The sequence below is a fragment of the Manis javanica genome, chromosome 7 (assembly GCF_040802235.1).
Source record: "Manis javanica isolate MJ-LG chromosome 7, MJ_LKY, whole genome shotgun sequence".
NCBI classification, from domain to species: Eukaryota; Metazoa; Chordata; class Mammalia; order Pholidota; family Manidae; genus Manis; species Manis javanica.
In genome coordinates, this window is record NC_133162.1 from 136,865,383 (window position 1) to 136,886,603 (window position 21,221).

Consider the following 21,221-nt stretch of genomic DNA (forward strand, 5'->3'; position numbering starts at 1 on the left):
ATACACTGTTTTATACTCCCAAAAGCTGTGTGTGAGAATTTCTCATTTTCATCAACACTTGCTAATGTCTTTCATTTATTATAGCCTTGGAAGTGGGAGTGAACTGGTATATCATTGTGGTTTTAATTGGCATTCCCTGATGACAAATGGTGTTAAGCATTTTGTTTTTCATGTGCTTATTGAGCTTTTGTATATTATTTTCTTTGGAGAAATGTCTACTCATATGCTTTGTCTATTTTAATTGGATTACCTATTTATTATTGAATCATAATGATTCTCAGGTATTCTGGATATAATCCCCTTATCAGTTAGAATGATTTGCAAACATTTTATGCAGTTCTATGGTCTATATTTTAACAGTCTTAATGGTACTGTTTACTGCACAAAATTTTTAAAAAATGGATGTAATCCAATTCATCTATTTTTTTCTTTGGTTGTTTTTGATTCTGGTGTCATATAAAAAAATCAAAGCCAACCCAAACTCATCAGGATGCACTTAAATGTTTTCTACTAAGACTTTTATAATTTTTAGCTTTTACATTTTTGTCTAACGATCTATTTGGAGTAATTTACGTGCCTGGGATGAGGAAGGGGAGTGACTTAATTGTCTTGCATACGAATATGCAGGCGTCACAGCACCATTTACTGAGGAAATTAGTCATGCCCCCATTGAATGGTTTTGCTGTGCCTGTCAAATACTAGTTGACCTGGGCGAAGGGGTTTATTTCTGGGCTTTAAATCCTGTTCCATTGATCCTTATGTCTGTCCTTATGCCAGTACCACACTATTTTGATCCCTATACCTTTGTGGGTGGCTTTGGAATAAGAAAGTTTATATATATATAAAATCAACCTTTGGAAACAAGGAAATTCTGTATTTGTGGCAAAGTGGAAGAACCCAGAAAGCACTGTACTAAGTGAACTAAGCCAGAGACACACAATGACTGGTTTCACTTACACTCTTTCTTAAGCACACGTGGCAACTCTGTGAGGTGATGAGTGTGTTGGACTCATAGGAACAGAAAAGAGCAGGGCTGCCGGGGCCTATGCGGTGGGGACGGGGGCCTGAGGGGTGGGGATGGGGGCCTGAGGGGTGGGGACGGGGGCCTATGCGGTGGGCAGGGGGGTCTGAGGGGTGGGGATGGGGGCCTGTGGGTGGAGGTGAGGACAGGGGCCTGTGGGGTCGGGACGGGAGCCTGAGGGGTGGGGACGAGGGCCTGAGGGGTGAGGATGGGGGCCTGTGGGGTGAGGACAGGGGCCTGAGGGGTGGGGAAGGGGTCCTGTGGGGGTGAGGGAGGACAGGGGCCTGTGGGGTGGGGTGGGGGTGAGGATGGGTGCCTGAGGGGTGGGAACGGGGGCCCGTGGGGTGAGGTGAGGATGGGGGCCTGAGTGGTGGGGACAGGGGGCATGTGGGGTAGGGATGAGGATGGGGGCCTGTGGAGTGGGGGTGGGGATGGGGGCCTGAGGGGTGGGGACGGGGGCCCATGGGGTGAGGTCCGGGGACTGTGCAGTTAAGCTGACTGTGGGAATCCCTTCAGAGTGTACGTGTGTATCCAACCATCACTTTGTACTCTTTGAATGTATTATAATTTGTCAATTATTCCCTAGTAGAGCTGTGGGGGGAGGAAGGAATCAGGGACTGGGAGTCCCCCCACTTCAGTTCTCTTTTCCCGAATGTTCTGCTGTTATGCATTCTTCGCGTTTCCATGTGGGTTGTAGGATCAGCCTGACCATTTCTGCAAAGGAGATGCATCTGGGATCTGCTGGTGACTGTGTTCATCCAGTTTCAGAAATGTTTCCATTTGAAGATTATCAAGGGAACCCTTGTGCTCTCGGTCAGGCCCGCCTGGAGTAATAAAGCATTTGCAAGGCAGAGGTGGGGGAGGGGGAGATGCCAGTGGTCTGCCCTTTCTGGGTGACACCACCGTAGCAGCCGGTCTGAGTGGGAACCCCTGGTTTTTGGCCACAGCCACCAAGTAGAGAGCTGTCCTGACCCCGAGCTGGGAGGAAACGGACGCAGCTCATACCGCAGAGGCACAGGTCATGCCGAGACCTCATGGATTTTCTTGAATGTGTGTGTCTCCACCATCTGCATGCCTTTAGGAACGTGTCTAGAGACTAAATGGTTGTTTAGTTTTGCTTGTTATTTCTTCAAGGTGAATGTCAGCACTTAAGTCGCTGTTTCAGGTGGAAGTGCACAGTGAGCCCCCTGCACACCACTCCGCGCTTGGTCCCTTGATCATCGGTGCCTGATTCTCCCCATCAGAGGTCATTATAGGGGTGCCCCACTGCTGTGTGCCAGCAGCAGGAACGTGGGCCTCTCTGGCCTTCCAGGCAGAGTTGTACTCTCCCATGGGCACATCCTCAGAACAAACTATTTTTATTGTACTGAATCACCTAATAATACTGTAATAGTTTTCTTAGGACCCCAGAGCCATGTCTGTCAAATTCTGTGTGACGTGAGTGCCTAGCACAGGTCTGACATGGAGATGCTGTGCTGTTCAAGAAGCTTTTAGTGAATAAACGAATGAGTCCATGTATCCCTGAATAAGGTTAGACATTGAGACTGAGAAGTAATTAGGCTTTTGTCTTTATAGTGGGTAATATGAATAATGAGAATAATATAATGCAGCATATTATTCACCTAAATACTTTCATTGACCCCTCTTCTATTCAGCATGAATATAAATGTCAAATCTCAAATGTAATTCCTGAATGTAATTCCTTCTCTCCAGGTAACCTGGAGTCTTTCCAAGTTGCTGACTAAAGGCTATTTAATGGTAAAGTGTTTTATAATATGGGAAACGAAGCCAGAGAGACTTTTCAATAAAGGGACAATTTGCTGTGAGAGGAAAATTAGAATCAGCAAATTTTTTGACCTGCCAAATTAGAAAATATTATTACTATTTCTCACCCAGTGTACTTAATAATTGCCAAGTACTTTCTCTAATGTGCATTACAGTCTATTAAATCACCTCTGTGCTACCACTGTGTGCATTCCTATTATTGGGCTTATCACATGGGCCTGTAATTACCCCACTTATTTATGCATTCATTTCCATCATTAACAGGAGTTCCTTGAGGGTCATCACAAAGTATTGAACATCTGTATCCCCCAGCTGCATGGCACTTGATCAGTGCTCAATAAATGTCGGTTGAATATCTCACTCCATGTGTTGCCGTGTGCTGTGATGATGGGTTTTTCTGTTGAGTCCCTCAAGCTCCTCAAAGATAGTCTTATCTTCATGACAATACTCTCTGATTGAATGACTGGATTGCCAAGTCAGTTAATAAGGGAGGGAATTAATGACTGGATAAATATACCGGGAATGGTGCTTGATATTTCACAGCCTTGCACACATGACTGGCTCTACCAACACACACGCCCAGATCGCAGTGACTCTGACCCTTGTCCAGTCTGACTAGGGTGCTCCTGCACAGCGCGTGCACGCGGACGTCCTTGGGAGGGTGCTCCCAGATCATGCCTCGTGGCGGCATGTGGTTCATTCGATGACACCCGTCATCTTGTGGTGAAGCTTCTCTGGGAATCCCATCGCCCTCCTACACTGAGCCCTCTGTGAGGTCCACCTGTGTCCTTCAGATTCAGGGCTTCACATACAGTTATGTTCCTGCACAGGGGAATCTGACATGTATTTGCTTGTTTACGGTCTAGCTTTTCACTTTCATGTCTTCAAATAGAAAGTGTCGAGAAAGTCCACGCCATGCGGTCTTGGTGGGAGGCAGGTGCCACCTGTAACCAAGAGCCCCTAAGAGCCAGGTCACCTCTCTTTTCAATTCTGCTGACATGATGTAGGCTGTGCCAGTTGGATAACCCTCCAGGGAAAGTTAGCCCAGGAGTAAGTGAGGTGGGGGTTGGTTAAAATCCATCAGTCCCATTCATGGCGCCATCAGTGTGCAGGGCCACTGGGAGCTAGACTATTTTTAATAAAAGGCAGATGTTGGCTTCCTTCTTCGTGGCCACCTAGGTCTTCCTTGGTGTCTGTCCACTGACCAGTCTTAGTTTCCAGATTCCCATCCATATCGTGAGCTAAGGTATCTTTTTAATGAATCTTGTTTTGTTTAATGGAACCAAGGTCAATTTATCTGCCTGGGACCCAAAATCTTGACTGATACAATACTAAATTTTAATGGTAAACGAGGCTTGAACATTTTACTTTTCAGGAAGCTGCTCAGCTCCAATAAAGATCAATATATGCAAATGGATGTTTCAGATAAGAATATTGTTTCACATAAGAGTAACTCCTCTCAATTGAGTGGCTGAGTCCCGCTCTTTCTCCACCGGGACACAGAGTAGTGAGTTGCTCATACCATCCCTTAAACCTCTTGGTGGAGAGCAGCTTTAAAACTGTGTTCACAAATACTAGTTTCAGGAGAGTTTCTTGAGTGCTCTGAGAAAAGGGGACTCATAGCCACTGAATTCTGTGTTACACTGGATACTGAATCCTCCTAGAGATGCACTCTGCCCTTTAGCCTCTTTTAGGCTAAAGAGTCTCTTTCGGCTCTGAAGAGTCTTTAAATCAAGCCGCCCATTCATCTTTCTCTTACTCTGTTCCTGGGTTCAACATGGAGCATATATTTTGTGACACACTAATGAACGTAATTTGGAGCAGCAGGCTACTGAAGCCAATGGAGACGACACCAGCGGAGACCGTTGTTCTTGACTCACATCATGGCGGGAGCACACAGAGCCTGTGGAAGGACAAGCCAACAGACCTGATACACTTTGGTTCCTGTGACTTGCAGTCCCATGGGCCAGAACGCCCTGTGAGACGTGCCACGGGCCTTCTGCCGAACTGACTTCAGAAGATGGAAGTGGACAAGAGGACTCATTTCATACTGACAACTACAAAAAGCACCCTATGGGAGAATGCAAGGGGTCCGATGCTCATGGAAATCTAATGTCATCTTGGAGGAGAAATAAGCCCCCTGGCTTCTTTCTACACCTTAACTGAACTAGAAATGTAGTGCTTCAAATCTGGATGCCAGGAGAGGAGGAAAGTAAGGGGAATTTCATTATTGCTACTATCAATAGCAGTCTTAGTAAAAAAACATTAGACCCAGTTAAAAAAAAAGTATAGTCTGAAGATATTAGCATAAAGATGATCAGTAGAAAAATTACAAATGTACATACATAGAATTATAATTTCCTATGTAGAAAAATAACTGTTCAAAAGGGCAAAGAGAAAACAATGTAGAGTACATAGTAAAATAATATATGTACATGATGAGTGTCTGTGCTTATGTTTATTACTGTATACATATATTTTTATACAGAGACTGTGACATAAAATATGGAAGTGACTAGAAGGAAATACATTAGTCACACTGGCAAACATAAATTGCTCAAACTCATTCATTGAAAATGAAAGGATTTTCAGGTTTCTTACTAAGTAAAGCCCAATACTGCAAAAGAAATACACATAAAGGAAAGAAACTGAGAATGGCTAAAAATAAACAAAACAAACCAGGCAAAGAAAACAAAAAGAAGACAGTACAGCAATCTTGATGTGCAGAAAAGAGAATTCAAGCAAAAGCATTAGCAGAGTCAGATAAGGGCACTTTGAAATGCTCAAGTGTCAACAATATTGACAGTAAAATACTATTAATATTCATTTTACCCAAAGATGCAAAGATAACTTTCATAATGTAGGTATTGCAGGAGACACACAGAAGCATATTGATAATAGACCTCAGTACACTTTAACAGACTTTAACACACTGAAAGGGTGGTTCCAATGACAAAAAAAAAAAGAAAATCAGTAAAGATACAGAAAACCTGAAACACAGAAGAAAAGTCAGGTCTTTTAGGCATGTATCAAAATCTGAATCCCAATTATAATGAATATACCTTCTTTCAAGTATACAGAAACATTTATGAAAATTGTTCATCTAGAACACAATAATGAAAACTTCTGTAAGTCCTAAGAGTAGAAATGACTCAAATAGAATTCTCTGACAGCTAAAGGAGCGCTGCTGCTGACTGACCAGCAGTGTTTTCTGAAAGACCATATACCTGGAAATAGTACTAACTATTTGTGGGTAAAAATTACAGTACAGAGTGAAATATATAAAATTGGAAAATTCTGAAAATGGTAATACAGCATATGATCTGTGGTGTAGCCCCAAAGCTCTCACTAACACAAGTACTCTGGCATTGTCAGGCTATCTCAATAGTGTGAAGGAAGTGCATGAAACACTGACAAATCAGAACATAATGAAATAGTAAAGCATCTGAGATTAGAAATTACAAATACACAGTAAATATTAATAAGGCAGGATATAAAAATGCATAGAAATTACAAATAAATCTATATAAGGTTCTTTAAAAAATTGTAAAAGAAAAATTACATTAATCAAAAATCACCAGTTACAGTAAAAAAAAAAAAAAAAGGCACATGGGGTGGGGGGCACCAATAAGCAAAACTGTAAAAAGAAAAAGCAGAAAAAAATTATGAAAGAGAAAAATTTAATAAATAGGAAAGACTAATTCGGACAACTCACAAATAAATTTGAAAACTTAGCTGAAATGTAGAAATATATGGAAAAATGATCTACAAAATTGACCCTAGGAATGACAAAAAATAAAAAAGACAAATTAATGTAGAAGAAGTACAGGAAATAGTTAAAAACTACTCCACCGTCTATCATCTATATACAGAGATTAATATACTGAGATATAGATATTGACATATATCAATATTGAGGTACTGAGATACTATCTCATCAGTTCCAAATGATTTCTTTACAGGGGAATTTTGACCAAACGTTACATCAGCCACAGAATGACAGTCACTGATCAATGTTATCCCCTCACTGGTGGTGGATTCCTGGGCTTGATGCAGGCCTCTTGCTCAAGGTCTCTCACAAGGCTGCGCCCATAGAAGGGCTGGAGCACCCCGAGTCAGCTCAGAGACTTCCTCACTTACACACTCCCTGCTGGGCTCGGACACCCAACGAGCTGAGAGCTAGGATAGTGGGTTTTGCCGGGTATCTTCGGCACAGTTCAGAAGTGACTTCTTACATGTATGCATTTGGAGAATCCCGAAAAACAGCGCATGTTCTCAGAACAGCTGGTTTAGTCTGTAGTCTGTTCTACCCTCCGCAGATCTTGAACCCTTGGGTAGGTTTCCGAACTCCTGGTGTCTGGGTTTCCCCAGTGCTGATGCAGGAACACCACAGCCGTCACAGCACAACAACGGTGGGTGCTGTGTTGGCTTGCCGTGACCATCACGGGCGTTTGTACTGTTCAGACTAATTATAGTAATTATCCTAAAGTTATCGATCCCTCCTGAGGTACTAGCACGTGAAGGAATTCCAAGCGGCTGATGCGGGTCTCCAGCAGTCCTCGAGCCCTCCTGGGCCAGGCCCACCAGGCAGGACCATTGCTGCTGCAGCAACTCATGGTCCCTGGTGCCCCTGACTTACAGTAGCTCAGGAGACGGACTCGGAGCAGTAGTTTCATAGCAGGAGGCAGCGACTTCAAAGGTCTCTCCTGGTGGTCGTCTGGGATATGCTTAGCCCAGAAGGAGGGACGCCCTCAGGAGAAAACAATCCCTAAGTAGTTCAGAGTCCGTCGAACAGAGTCTATCCTGAACCCCGACAGCCGAGGGGATGGAAGGGTGTCTGAGGAGACCCTTTGTCTCAGCTGGCTGTGAACTTGCTCTTGATGCCAAGCATGAACCGAACTGACCCGAGATCCTTTCCGCTCTAGGACTCCTTCCAGACTTAAATAACTTATTACAGGATTCGGCATAATTAGAAGTCTTCAAGACCTAAATGAAAAAATTCCTAATGGCAGCATTTCAAGAGGTATGGGTGACTGTGGAAGAGACATGTTGGGAGAAGAAAGAGCCTCATCACCTTCAAATTAATCTGAGGAAGTGATGTCTGCTGAGCCCCACCGCTCACTGAGCACTGCCTTCCGCGGACACCCACTCATGTGAAATCACACTTAGTTCTCAGGCATGATTAAAGTAGCATTGGTAGTTCACATAACCTTTATTGCCACATATTCTTTATCCAAATTATGGAAAATGAAGACAAAGTATTGTTAAGAAAGTAAACACATGATTTCATTGTGAAGACCTAATAGCTCTTAAGTATCTGTGTGTGTTTTAGTAGTGATACTTTTCAGCATATGTAAGATATATTTTATATAATTTACATTATATTATACATAAATTATGAAACTTGCTCTTTTCACATATTGTGTGTTAATAACAGTATAATATTTCATCATATGGCTATTTAAAAATATATAGATTCATGTATTTCAATAGGAAATATGCAAGAATAATATAAAACAGACATTAAAAATATACCCTTCCTACAGAATAACTCAGTTATAAAAGTATGGTGAGTTGGTAGAAATTTATTTGCTCAGAAGATTTGAGGCCTATTTATAGGTGTTATAAAGCTAAATTTATAAAATCTATTCTCAGAAAGGTTCCAATAGCTTTAATATTTTATATGCCCACATTTTGCTTAAACTTTATATGTAAGTGAAAATGCCAGGGGAGAAAACCAACTTCCACATAACAGATTCCACCCCTCTTTCTTTCCATTTGTAATCTTATATTCATATCCAATTAAATCTAATGGGAGAGACATCTTCTCAGAGCAAATCAATAGAAGAAATATTTTTGTTCTCATCCAGTGGAGCTCAAGCATTTCCTGTGCATGTGGCCAACGAGTGACAGCTTCTGAGTAATAATCACACATCTGGAAAGGATCATGTATGGACTCATGTCTTCTGAGAAGCCCAATGTACAGGTCTTCTCTGTTGTCTGCAAGGCATGAATAAGAAATATCTCGACAAGAAAATCTGTTTAAAGGTATGGAGCAATTTCTCCAGAGTCCCTGGAAAGAAGTTTATAATAAAAATTTCATGGTGTTTTTATAATAGAGAATCTAATGACAGGTTTTACTTATATCTATGCACATGTAGATCCCTCTCCTGTCCCTCTCCCTCCCTCTTTCCCCCTCCCCTCCCTCCAGTAGAGGGAGTATTTTTGGGAATGATATTATAAGAATATTTTTCTTCCTGGGTGCTTATCAGCTTGGGATTCGCAGTCCCCTGCCCAGTCCAGTCAATGGCAGGTGCACTTTTCTGCACACACCCTCTACTTTGGCTTTGGGGTTTGGCCCAGGTGGTGAAGGGGAGTGGGGAGCCAGGGAGCAGCACGGCTGCCAAAGGATCTTACAAAATGTATCGAATTCCCCTATAGTTGGGTATTCAGCTTATCCTGTCTTTCATGTTATAAATAATGCTTTGGTTAACTAATGGGTGCCTACATTTTTGTCCACATGTCTTATTATAACCCAGGATTGATATTTAAAGTGAGGTTCTAATTCAAAAGATCTGAACATATTTTTGTCCAAGTGGCTTTCCAGGAAATACATTCCAATTGGCACATTCACCAGCAGTGTATTACGGTGTGTCCTCCCCACATTTTAGTTATTCTTCATGATGGGATATAAGCTTTAATGGTGGACCCTCGAGACCACGAGGGATTGTGGAGGAAAGCTCTCGCAGGGGACTCTCCTGGGGCAGCCCTCCAAAAGGAAGCTAACATTTTTGACACTAAGTGCTGTACTAGGTTTTTTGGAAAAATTATTTTATGTAATCTTCACAGAACTCCAGCAGATGAGTGCCTTATCCCTATTATTGCATATTTGAAAACTATCTCTGAGACGTTAATTAATTTACCCTTGATCAAACAGTTTGGGTAATGGTGGGCTTCACACTGACATGTCAGACAATAAAACAAAAGTGGACTACTGTGCTTCTCAAACCGTGGGTACAAGCCGATAATTCAGATTATCAGATGCTCCTCTCTGTGGTCTTCCATCTTTTTTTTAATTAAAATGTGGAGTAACAGACCCCATCTCACTATATTCATTATTCACACATCACGAGCCACATATGAATGACAACAAAATATTGAGAATTTCTATAAAGCTATTTATCACCATCACTTTAACACATTTACTGTCATTTCATAAACAGCAGATTACCGTCTCTTGGCATGATGCAGGATGCGTACACAAAGAATGCAAGGAGTTCAGAGACATTTAATTAATAGCAAAGCTAACTATTATTTATGTGGGTTCATGAAAAGCTGCTGGTTTTTGCAATCAATTCAAAATTTTGAAACAATGGTAAATGTAGTTATTGTTACCACAGGATAAATTTGGTTAGAGAAGAACTGTCACATGTGGAAGTAGATGGAAATTGCAACTAACCAATGAACAACTGAGCATCAACTCTTAGAAACAGCTGCTCTGTTAAATGCAATCACTTCCTTCCATCGGCTTTAAATCTCGGGTGACTTGGAGATGAGGGAAATTTCTGTGATATGTAATTACTTTCCACAGCAGAGGAGCAGCAGCTAAATGAACTCATTTACTAGTTGGAGGCAGCTTGTCAGACGAGATATGGTGCATGGTAGGTAATTAATGGTTACTGAACTTTCTATGTTGAGAAACGTGGCTGGACACGACCGTAGCCACGAGCAGTACCTGTCTCTACGTAGTCTCTGGTTTCTGTGCACGTGGACTTAACAAGTATCTTCTTTTTAAGAAATAATAGTTTTACTGAGACATAATTCACATACCAGACAACTCACTCATTTACTGCATGCCATTCAATAACCTTAGCAGACTCAGAGCTATGCAGCCATCAGTATAACTTTAGAGCACCCTCATCACCCCCTAAAGAGCCCCTACACCCATGAGCTGTCATGCCCTTTCCTCCCCACTCCCACCCTCCCCAGCCCCAGGTGGCCCTATCTTGGCACCTTTCCCTCCAAACAACAGAAGCTCAGACCTCCAACTAGTACCCAGTTTGACAACATGTGCCACATGCTAAAGTTTTTATACCCCTGTTTCTTTATAATTTGTATTTATTTCCCTGACTGCATACTCAACTATTTCCTTTCTAGTGGATTCCAAGGAATAAGGCCACCTTTACTGCTTAGTGGCCGTCAAACAAAGTTAGCTAGGAAGAAATGGGTGAAAGAAGATGTAGAGACATTTCAGGATATGCAGAGGAAGGGAGAAAACTCTCCTTTAATGACTGAGCCCCTTGTGAGGGTTAATGTCATGATTCAACAGAGTGAGGGTGACGAGGCAGGTGTGCAGACGGGACCCGGCTGGACGGAGATAAAGTTCAATATGAGCAAGTCAGAATCCACCCTCATCATCCAGCCTCCGCTGACCTTGCTGGGTCCTTGGGATCTTTTTAAATTAGTTACACCGGTTGTCTTTCTTCAGCCATTGCCAGCCCATGACCAAATACAGCTTTCTCATCTCTTCCTCGACAAGGACTTCTTTCTGGACAAAGGGTGTTTCTTATTCAGGCAGGAGTGTAGCCGACTGGTGAGCTCGTCCCAAGAGACCATGAGCACCCGGACGTGGGTCTTCAGCTGTACAGGAAGGCGGCCGAGTTGATGGCCCTGAAGATTGCTTTCCACCTGGTGTCTACCATTGTGTGACTCAACATGACCTGTGTTGCTCGGTTTTTACCCCAGGTCTCACCTGGAAAGGGGAGCGTCACAGCCATAGACACTAGGCCTTGCAACCTACTTGTCGCAGAATCAGGAGTGGGAGTCCCCCGAGAACAAAGACTCCACGGAGCCCGGGAGAGGCAGCATCTGCCTAGGCCCTCAGGGAGCGCGCACGCCGTGAAAGCAGCAAGTGCCCGCGCCAGGCATCTGTTCACGCAGCGAGACGCACGATTACTGTTCAGCGGGCTGGTGGAGATCAACCCTCTCCCAGTTGGTGGAGATCCAAGCTCTCCAGCATCATCCTCGCATGCACACTCACACACGCCCTCATCACACACAGTCACACAGCTGCACGCGCACACGCACACACTCACATATACCCCGTATTCAGCTAGACCTCTGAACTCCCTTTACACCCTGCAGCCAGGCTATCTCGTCCCGGGGTGCAGAACTGGCCAGGATGCTCCGTGCATGACAGAAGCAAGGCTGCTGGAGGGATTGCAATCTTGACAGCAACACAGACTGCAGGGCATGTGGGGGACGGGTGGAGGGGGTTAAAGCCGCGGAAGGGAGAAGTGGCTGGCAAGACCTGAAGCTTCAGAGCGGAGGCACGGCTCTGTGTGTGTGCATGTTTTTGCACATTTGTGGCGGGGGTGTGAGGCTACAGAGGTACACCTGCCTTTGGAGTGCAGTTACCGGTTCTACGCACTCACGTGCCTTTCCCACAGACGCCCTCTCTGAATCTTCATGATGGTGCCTGAGCACAGGACAGAGGAATCTCCCTCAGGGCGATGGGAACCTCCAGAGCACCAAGAGGGGTGATCCACCCTCAGATATAAATGTAAAGAGATCTCACTGTGGGAGAAAACCAGATCACACTAGAAAGGGTTGGGAGGTAAGGCCTCTCCCTGGTAATACACATAACAATGTACAGTATGAATCATGATATAAGGACCTGATGTAAAAGGAGTCACCCGGAATGCCTGCTTGTCTGCAGGTTCCTGGTCCTTCTCTCCCGAGACAAGGGTTGGGAAGGTTAAGTGAAATTATTCCTATGTAAAGCATGAGAGTGTCTGCAATATAAAAGGCAAAAGTAAAATAAAAAACATCTATTCTCCAGCTGTGCTGGTTTCCATGGTGATGACATGGTGATGATTAGCTAATTAGAAGCTAGGAATGGGGGCCCATATGAACATGGAGATTCCCCCCAGTGTTAGGTTATTTGCCAAGGTTCCCAGCCTCACTTTCCCTGTTTTTAGGGCTGTGCTGCTCAGCCTCAGACCGACCTGAAAAAGACCGTACTGGAGCCAATTCCATTAGAACCTTGGGTGTGCGGAGTAAGCGCTGGAATTCGTGTAAAGATGATGGGGGTGTTACCACGCAGACAGGCTTGGGAGCTGCTGGCCATGTTATGAAAGTGATTTCCTTCACCTTCAGCCAGAGCATCTGTTAAAAATGTAGGTCCTTGGGCTTAGCCCCAGATGTCCTGAACAGATTTCGTGCAGGGTGGTGGCGGGTGACATTCCATGTTCCCAAGAATGCCAGCTGGATTTCCATGAGCAGTTCAAGCATGAACCACTGCTTCTGAGGTGTGGGTTGCAAACGTGTGATATCTCACCCGTCATTTTCTCTCACTTCGGGGGAAGGGTCACTGCCTCACTCATTCTTGATCGTCCAAGACACACGGGGCCACCAAATATTTGTAGATGCTAAATTATCTTACATAGTGTTCAAAAATATACACATCAGTTATAAAACCAAATACCACTGCCTGCTCTTTTATCTAAAAACAACAGATACACAGCTAATTTTGGTGAATTATTCCTTGTTTTGCTTTTCCTTCCTTCAGTGGAAGGGGAGAGGAGAGGGATCTCCAGCCCCATTTCCTGAGCATCTGCAGCCTCCCAGGCACAGATGCTCTGCCCTCCACTGATGCAGCGCGCCTAACGGTCACTAAGTTACAGTAATCGGAAATGGGGGGCTTCCTATGGGTTAGTTAGGTATATTCCAACGCTAAGCTTTTTATGTATCTTTTCCGAGCTCTACCTGCTTCGTTTATCTTTCCAGTGTGGAGTAGGACCTAATCAGCCCAACAGGCAGGAGCCCAGAGCCTGGATGAGGCTACAGCCTTGGCAATTATTTTTACTTCCCCTTCCAGGCTTGGGACATTTCTTCTGCAGAAATCTTGGGGCAGTTGAATCACCCACCCTGCTCCTTAACTGCAGGACAAGGCCAGCAGACCTGCTTTTAAACTATACACCTTTCATCTTTTCTTTTTCAGTAGTTCATCAAAAAACTAGTGGGTTTGTCTTCAGTCAATGTGGTGGTTCTCAATAGTCCTATTAGCGATGTCAAATTAAATAAATGGTTTACCCAGTGGGATGAAAGACCCGTCACAAAATGTACAAAGGTAAGTCTGATATACTCAAGATAGGTTACTCTTGGACTGTTATGTATTTCCATAAATGTATTTTTTCAGTATTAAATCTGATAAACTTTGTCTTTCACATTTAACTTAATGATGCTTTTGAGAGTTTGATGATCTGTTCTGCATATTTTGCACAAAAATCAGGGTGACATAAAAAACAGCGGGTCGGGACATAAAACAAATGTTTTAAATAGTGTGATATATAACTCTTCTTGAAATTTAACCACTTTAAAAAGCATGGAGTTTATGATCTGATGTCTTTAAGGCTTCTGCCCATATTTTGTCAGTTATATTTAATGCCTGTGAAGGACAAATATTTTAAAATTTGATGGTAGGATTTATGAATTCACATTGTAAAGCTCTATCGTTGCTTCAGTGGGGAGAACCCAGGGGAAGAACTCAAATCTGCCGCCTCTGTGCAACCATTGCTCCCATTAAAAGGCTAAGGCATGGCGACTCCCAGGACCCTCCAGGCAGGACAGAGGAGTCGGGGCAGCGGCTGCGGTTAGCCACGCATGTCCTTCAAGAGGCGTTTTCGTTCTATTGCCTGAGCCTCATCCTGCCTTACTGGAGGCTGGCCGCGGAGCTCCAGGCCGTTTAAAGCCCAGGAAATGTGCAGAGGTTGATGCAAAACCTTCTGCTGGAGCCTTGAGTGAGGGCTGGGTGTCTGTGTTCTACCTCTGAACCTCCATGTGCCCCTTCCCTCCTCCCCCGCTTCTCTGTCACCTCCCTGCCCTGTAAGGGTGCGGCCTCCACCTGTTTCTCACATGTATCGTTCCAGGTGGCAAGTGACCCAGCTGCCGTGGTCAGGTGCTGAGAACTCGGACTGTTTCTTCTGCTCACCGCCCCCCAGCCGCAGGTCTGCCCCCTTGCCAGTCCCCATTCTGTGTGCTGTGCTGGCAGCACACGCAGGTGGCCTTTCTAGCTCCCAAAGCCCCATTCTTGCGGGTCTCCGTGCACTCCCCGTGACCTGCGTGTGCCCAGACTGTGCAAATGCCAGTGACCCTGGGACGAACAGGGAGGGCTGACCTTAGAGAGCTCAAAGGGAGCAGGAGAACGTGGTCTGGACACAGCCCCCCTGGGGGTCTCCCGGAAGACCAGAGGCCAAGCAGGTCTCACTGGGAGCTTAGGACTGTCCCAAGCCTGTCATTGCCTCCCCTGGGGGGTGTGATTTCCAATCAGAAGTAAAAGCAGATCCAGTGTGAACCCCTGTGAGCCTTGCGTGCGCTTAGAGAGGCATCCTCTCTGCACAGCCGTCTGCACGGGAGGCAGCTTCACCCCCTCTTAGCCTCCATGCCTTTCCCCGCCTCTGCCCCATCCGGACCTTCCTCACAGGAATATCCCGTCAGCGTCTCCTGAGGGGAGATGCCGTGTTTGCCCAAGAAGAGGAGCCGCTCACCCTGCAGTGAGAGTGCAAGGCTGGCTGTGCTGACCTGCGCTCCCCACTGAGCTCCCGGGACTCACCTCCTCGCGTCAGGAGTGCACATGGTGCTCCAACCCCGGCAAACGAGTTTCCCAAACGGGCAGAGCTCCTTCTGAAGCTTTGCAGTCTAGATTCTCTGAAACATCCGCTTGGCTGTGTCTATTCTGATTTAAGACTCAGCAAAGGCCTTCTCTCCCTTCACAAGGACCCCTTGATTACCTCTCCTCTTCCCCAAGCCCATGCACCAGCTGCAGCCGCCTTCTGCACCTGTCCTCTCCTCACCCCACGCTACTGTGTTGCTACTCCACACAGCTGTTCCTGGGGCTCCCACGGCTTGGCTGGAGAATGCTGACCTGGGCACCTCCTGCTGCACCATCACCAGCCTGGCATCTCACACGGAGCAGAAGGACTGTCGGCTTACAGCGTGCATGCATGCTGCAGTCAGTCATTGAGAAAAAATGGGAGCAGATTCCATGGAGGCAGTAGTGTCCGGCGGTGAGAGCGCAGGAATGCAGAGTTAATGAGGCGGATTAGACAGCAGGCATCCCCGGCAAACGGGAGGGGCACCAGATGCCACATCGGTGCCGCCGTTTTCCGAACGCGATCCAGGACCCGAAGTGGCAGTAGAACAAAACACGACTTCACAGAAACCCCTCTTCTTTCCCTTCATGCTTGAAACAATGACAACTGGCCTTTGTCCAGGACTTCCATGGATACGTGGATCACGTCTGACAGATTTCTCCCCAAGATCATGCCGCAGCATTTCCTTTGCATTCGAATTAAAGAACTTAAAATAGAACTTCTCTACTTCATTGATAATGAGCAATCTTTTCTGAGAATGTTATAGAGGAATGAATGGACAATTTTAGTCCTTGTGAAGGATATTCAGTGTTTACCACCAAGACCTTTACATTAAAAACATAGGTAAATAAATACATAACTTCCTGTTTGACCCAAATAATTCATAATTACTTACCTGTTAGTTGATTCACATAAATCTGAGATAAAATAATGTCCAGGATTAAGTTTTTCATGGAGATATCAGTGTAAAGATCTAGAAATATTACAGAAAAATAGAGAGGAAAGGCAGTATGATGGTCTTTCAGAAAAAAAAGGCAATTTCTTTGAGAAAATGTGCTGCTAATGAGTTTCTAACACACCATTTGCCAAGGAATAACCAACATAAAAGGCCCATTGTAGGCCCTTTGTTCATTGCTATTGGTTGGTTTCTTGATTTTGGCTGGGGGAGGAGGATGGATGGGCTTAGAACCCGCTGGGAAGGATGAGGCTTCTCAGGGATTCCAGGACTGCAGTGCCGGGAAGGCATGTCTTTTCACTGCAGAGTTCAACAATCCATTCATGGAATATATATTTTGAACCCTTACAATGGATCAGGTCCGCAGCTTAGTTCTGAGAATTCAGAGAGGAAGAAAATAATCTCCCTGTTCTTCTGCTCTGGCCAAAGAGAGGGGAAAACAAATAGAGAAATATTTACAGTATACTGTGAATTATTAAAGAGTTCTGGCTAAAGTCATCCAATATGCTCCTTCCATTTTTCACTAACATGGACATCATTATATTTTCGATGGACATGTCTCTAAACAGTATGTAGGATCGTTTAACATTTTTAAGATTTGTATTAAAAGAATTCTCATCCATGCTCCAGCATCCCTGGCCCCCTTCCTACTAGGGCAGGCATGGTGTCCTACATCCTCCGGACACAGCCACGAAGACGCTTGTCGCCTTCCATCTGGCAGTCCAGTCAGATGTTGGTGCTTTTAGGGCAACTGACCAGAAGACCAAAGGGTTCCGTGCAGCAGTAGCTGAGGGAATGAGAAAGGGAAGAACTGAGGTCTGAGTGGATTTAACTTATTTTTTAAAAATATGTAATAAATTCAGTATAAAGCAATTTAAAATGGGTAAAAATGAGTATGAGTATGTATTAGGCACAAATAATATAGTTTCAGAAGATGCTATGCTTCATGCAGATCTTTAAGTCTAGAGTACATATTTTCCATTTCTGGAAGTAAGAATTGCTTGAAAATAAGGAGAAATGTTTTTCTTTAAGTGAACAAATCACCAATTACCATTTTATTGCAATCATCTTTTTTGTTAGTTGTATAAGAATGATACATTGTTTCTCTTATGTGAGTAAAAGAATTAGCCTCTGTGAATGAAATGATTGCCCTTGTTAGAAACAAATCAATTTCCATGAGCACCCTTTTAAAGACCTTTTCAATAATTCAGTTTGGCTGGGCATTGTAGATGAAATTAATTAAATGAAAACGTATGAAAAGTACCCAGTTCAGATGTCAACATCATCGTTATTACTAATGATAGTACAATGTACAGGTTATTTTTTTAAAATATAAAGGGTGAAAATAATCTGACAAATTAAAGGGTATATACTATATGATTCCATTTATTTAAAATTCTGGAAAATGCAAAGTAATCTATCCTGGGAGAAAGCAGATCGGTGGCTCCGTAGGGACGGGGGCTGAAGGGAGGAATCACAAAGACGCGTAAGAAAGCTCCGGAAGGCGATGGGTAAGGTCACTGCCTTGTTTGTGGTGATGGTTTCACAGGTGCACCCGTATGTCAAAACCTTATAAAATCATACACTCTAAATGCGCACACAAATATGCTGTATTCAATTCTACTCTGTGAAAGCATTTCATCGATGCTACATGAGATCACTGCTCCATGACCATCTCCCTAACCCTGTGCTCTGGAGGCACTCCTGTCCAGGCCCCTGGGGACTCCGGCTCACCTCTGTACCCACATCGGGGTGTGACCATCGGATAACCTTTTTAAAACTTCTTTCCCATTTTAAACTTCAATGGCCTAAGATCGTTTTTCTACTCAAACATGTTCTTAAGAAAGCAGCAACATTATATTCAACACAACATATTCAGAACCCAAGATATATGTAGACATACAAACACACACACTCGTTGCTTGTTTAATATGTTTCATCAAAGAGATGGAGTTACCTTTGCGGGACTGGAGGCATCATGATGGGCAGAAAGCAGGTGAGGGTGTGGAACCACACAGAAGGGTGATGTATTCCACCCAAGACCAGCCCTGCTCAGACCTTTCTCATGCTTTTATTCATTTATTGATTCACTCATCTATCCATTCATGGAATATATGTTTTGAACACTTACAGTGGGTCAGGTCTGCAGCTTAGTCCTGAGAATTCAGAGAGGAAGAAAATAATCTCCATGTTCTTCTGCTCTGGCCAAAGAGAGGGGATAACAAATAGAGAAATATTTACAATATACTGTGAGTTATTCAAAAAGAGTTCTGGCAAAAGTCATCCAATATATCCCTTCCATTTTTCATTCACATGTACATCATTATATTTTCAATGGACATATCTCTAAACAGGATGTAGGATTGCTTTACATTTTTATGATTTGTATTAAAAGAATACACAAATTTCTGGAATATAAGGATCAATTTTTCAATTATTTAGATAAGTAATAGAGGCTTTCTGGAAGAGGTGATATTGAATCTGAGTCTGGAATCTTGAATGACAATTTTTACCATCATTAACTTGCATTGTGCTGGTAGGAAAACTTCTTTTCTTTCTCGTGAGAATATAGCTTGCAAATAAAGGTCCCTGTATCACTACCCGTATCGCACCTAAAGATGCTCACATCACTAAATTATTTTGCAATGATTTATATTTCTTTACCTTAAGGCTAGCAGAGAACTCTTTCATGAAACTATTTCAGGGAAATAGAAACAAGAATAAAACCCAGCATATCACTTCCCTCTCTGGGTGAGGACAATCGTCTGGGCAGAACTGCAGGAACATCAATAAATACGAATCAGAAGGAGGCATGCATTCCCTTTTACCCCATATGCCCTGGCCTACCTGCCACTTTATCATAAAGCCAGAAAACATATAAACAACTTTCCTATGACTTGGCTAACCAGGTATAAAGAGGCCATTCATTGGACATGCCTGCAGAAATATGATTATACTCCAAGCTTCTTCCTCAAGCCTCAAATTAAGTGGAATATTCTGTGAAGAAAAGAAATGAAAAACCTATCAAAAAAGCCTACCTATATTTGTTGCATTGAATGCAAATATTACAAAAGAAGAAAAATCTAAAATCAATAATCTAAGTTTCCATCCTAAGAAACTAGAAAAAGAAAACATTTAAATGCAAAGAAGGAATGAAAAGAAATAAGAAGAATTAAGGCACAAATCATGAAACTGAAAAAAGGAAATCGGTAGAGAAAAATCAAAAAAACTGAAAGCTCTCTCTTTGAAAAGATTAATAAAATCAGTAAGGTACTAGCCAGGCTAAATGAGAAAAAAAAGAGAAAACACATATTACTAATATCAGAAATGAAAGCCAGAAGTTGCTACAGATCTCATTAAAATTAAAAGAATAATAAAGGAATATTATGAACAATTCTATACCCACAAATTTGATAACCTAGATGAAATGGACAATTTCTTGAAAGATACAATTTGCCAAAACTCACAGAAGAAGAAATACGTCACCTGAATAAGTTTATATCTATGAAATACATTAAATCAATAATAAATAACCTTCCAAAACATAAATCACCAGTCTCAGATGGATACAGTGGTGATTCTACCAAACATTTAAAGAAGAAATTACACCAACTATCCAAAATTTTTTCCAGGAGGTAGAGGTAGAGAAAATAGTTTCTAACTCTTTCTATGAGGCCAGCATTACCCTAAAAGCATAACCAGATGAAGATATTATAAGAAAAGAACACTATAGATCTCTATCTCAAAGAGCAAAGATGCAAAAATCTCTAAAAATTATTAGCAAATCCATTCTAAAAAAGTACAAAATAATTATACACCACAGCCAAGTGAGATTTATTCCAGGTATGTAAAACCGCTTCAACATCTGAAAATCAATTAAGACAATACATCTCATCAAAAGACTGAAAAAGCAAAGTCACATGAGCATATTGAAAAAGGTTATTTGAAAAAAATCCAACACCCATCCATGTTAAAAACTTTCAGTAAATGAGGAATACAGGAGAACTTTCTTAACTTGATGAAGACTATGTCCAAAAAATTATAGCAGTTAGATATCATACTTAATTTTGAAAAATTTGGCATTTTCCCATTATGATTAGGTATAAGAGAAGACTATCCCCCTCTTCCAACTCCTTTTAAACAACATACTAGAAATCCTTGCTTATGCAATAAAGCAAGAAAAGCTGTACAATAGGGAAGGAAGATATAAAATTGTCTTTCTTTGCTAATGACATTATTATCTAGGTAGAAAATCTGAAAGAATCAACCAAAGAACTCCTGCAACTAATAAATTATTATAGCAGGGTTACAGGATACAAGGTTAATATACAAAAGTTACTTGCTTTTGACATAGCAACAATGAACAAGTAGAATTTTAAGTTAAAAACACAATACCATTCATATTAGCACCCCAAAAAATGAAATGCTTAGTTATCAATCTAATAAAATGCATACATGGTCTATATGAGGAAAAATATAGAACTCCAATGAATGAAATAAAAAAACTAAATAAATCAAGAGGTATTCCTGTTCATGGAAAGGAAGACTCAGTATTTTCAGGATGACAATTCTTCCCAACTTGAAGTATAGATTTAATGTACTCCCAATCAAAATTTCAGCAAGGCATTTTATGGATATCAACAAACTGATTCCAAAGTTTATATGGGAAAGTAAAAGGTATAGAATGACCAGTACAACATTGAAGCAGAAAAACAAAGTTGTAGGACTGATGCTGCCTGACTTCATGACTTTATGTAAAGCTTCAGTAATCAAGAAAGTGGTGCTGTTGGTAAAAGATGAACAATTA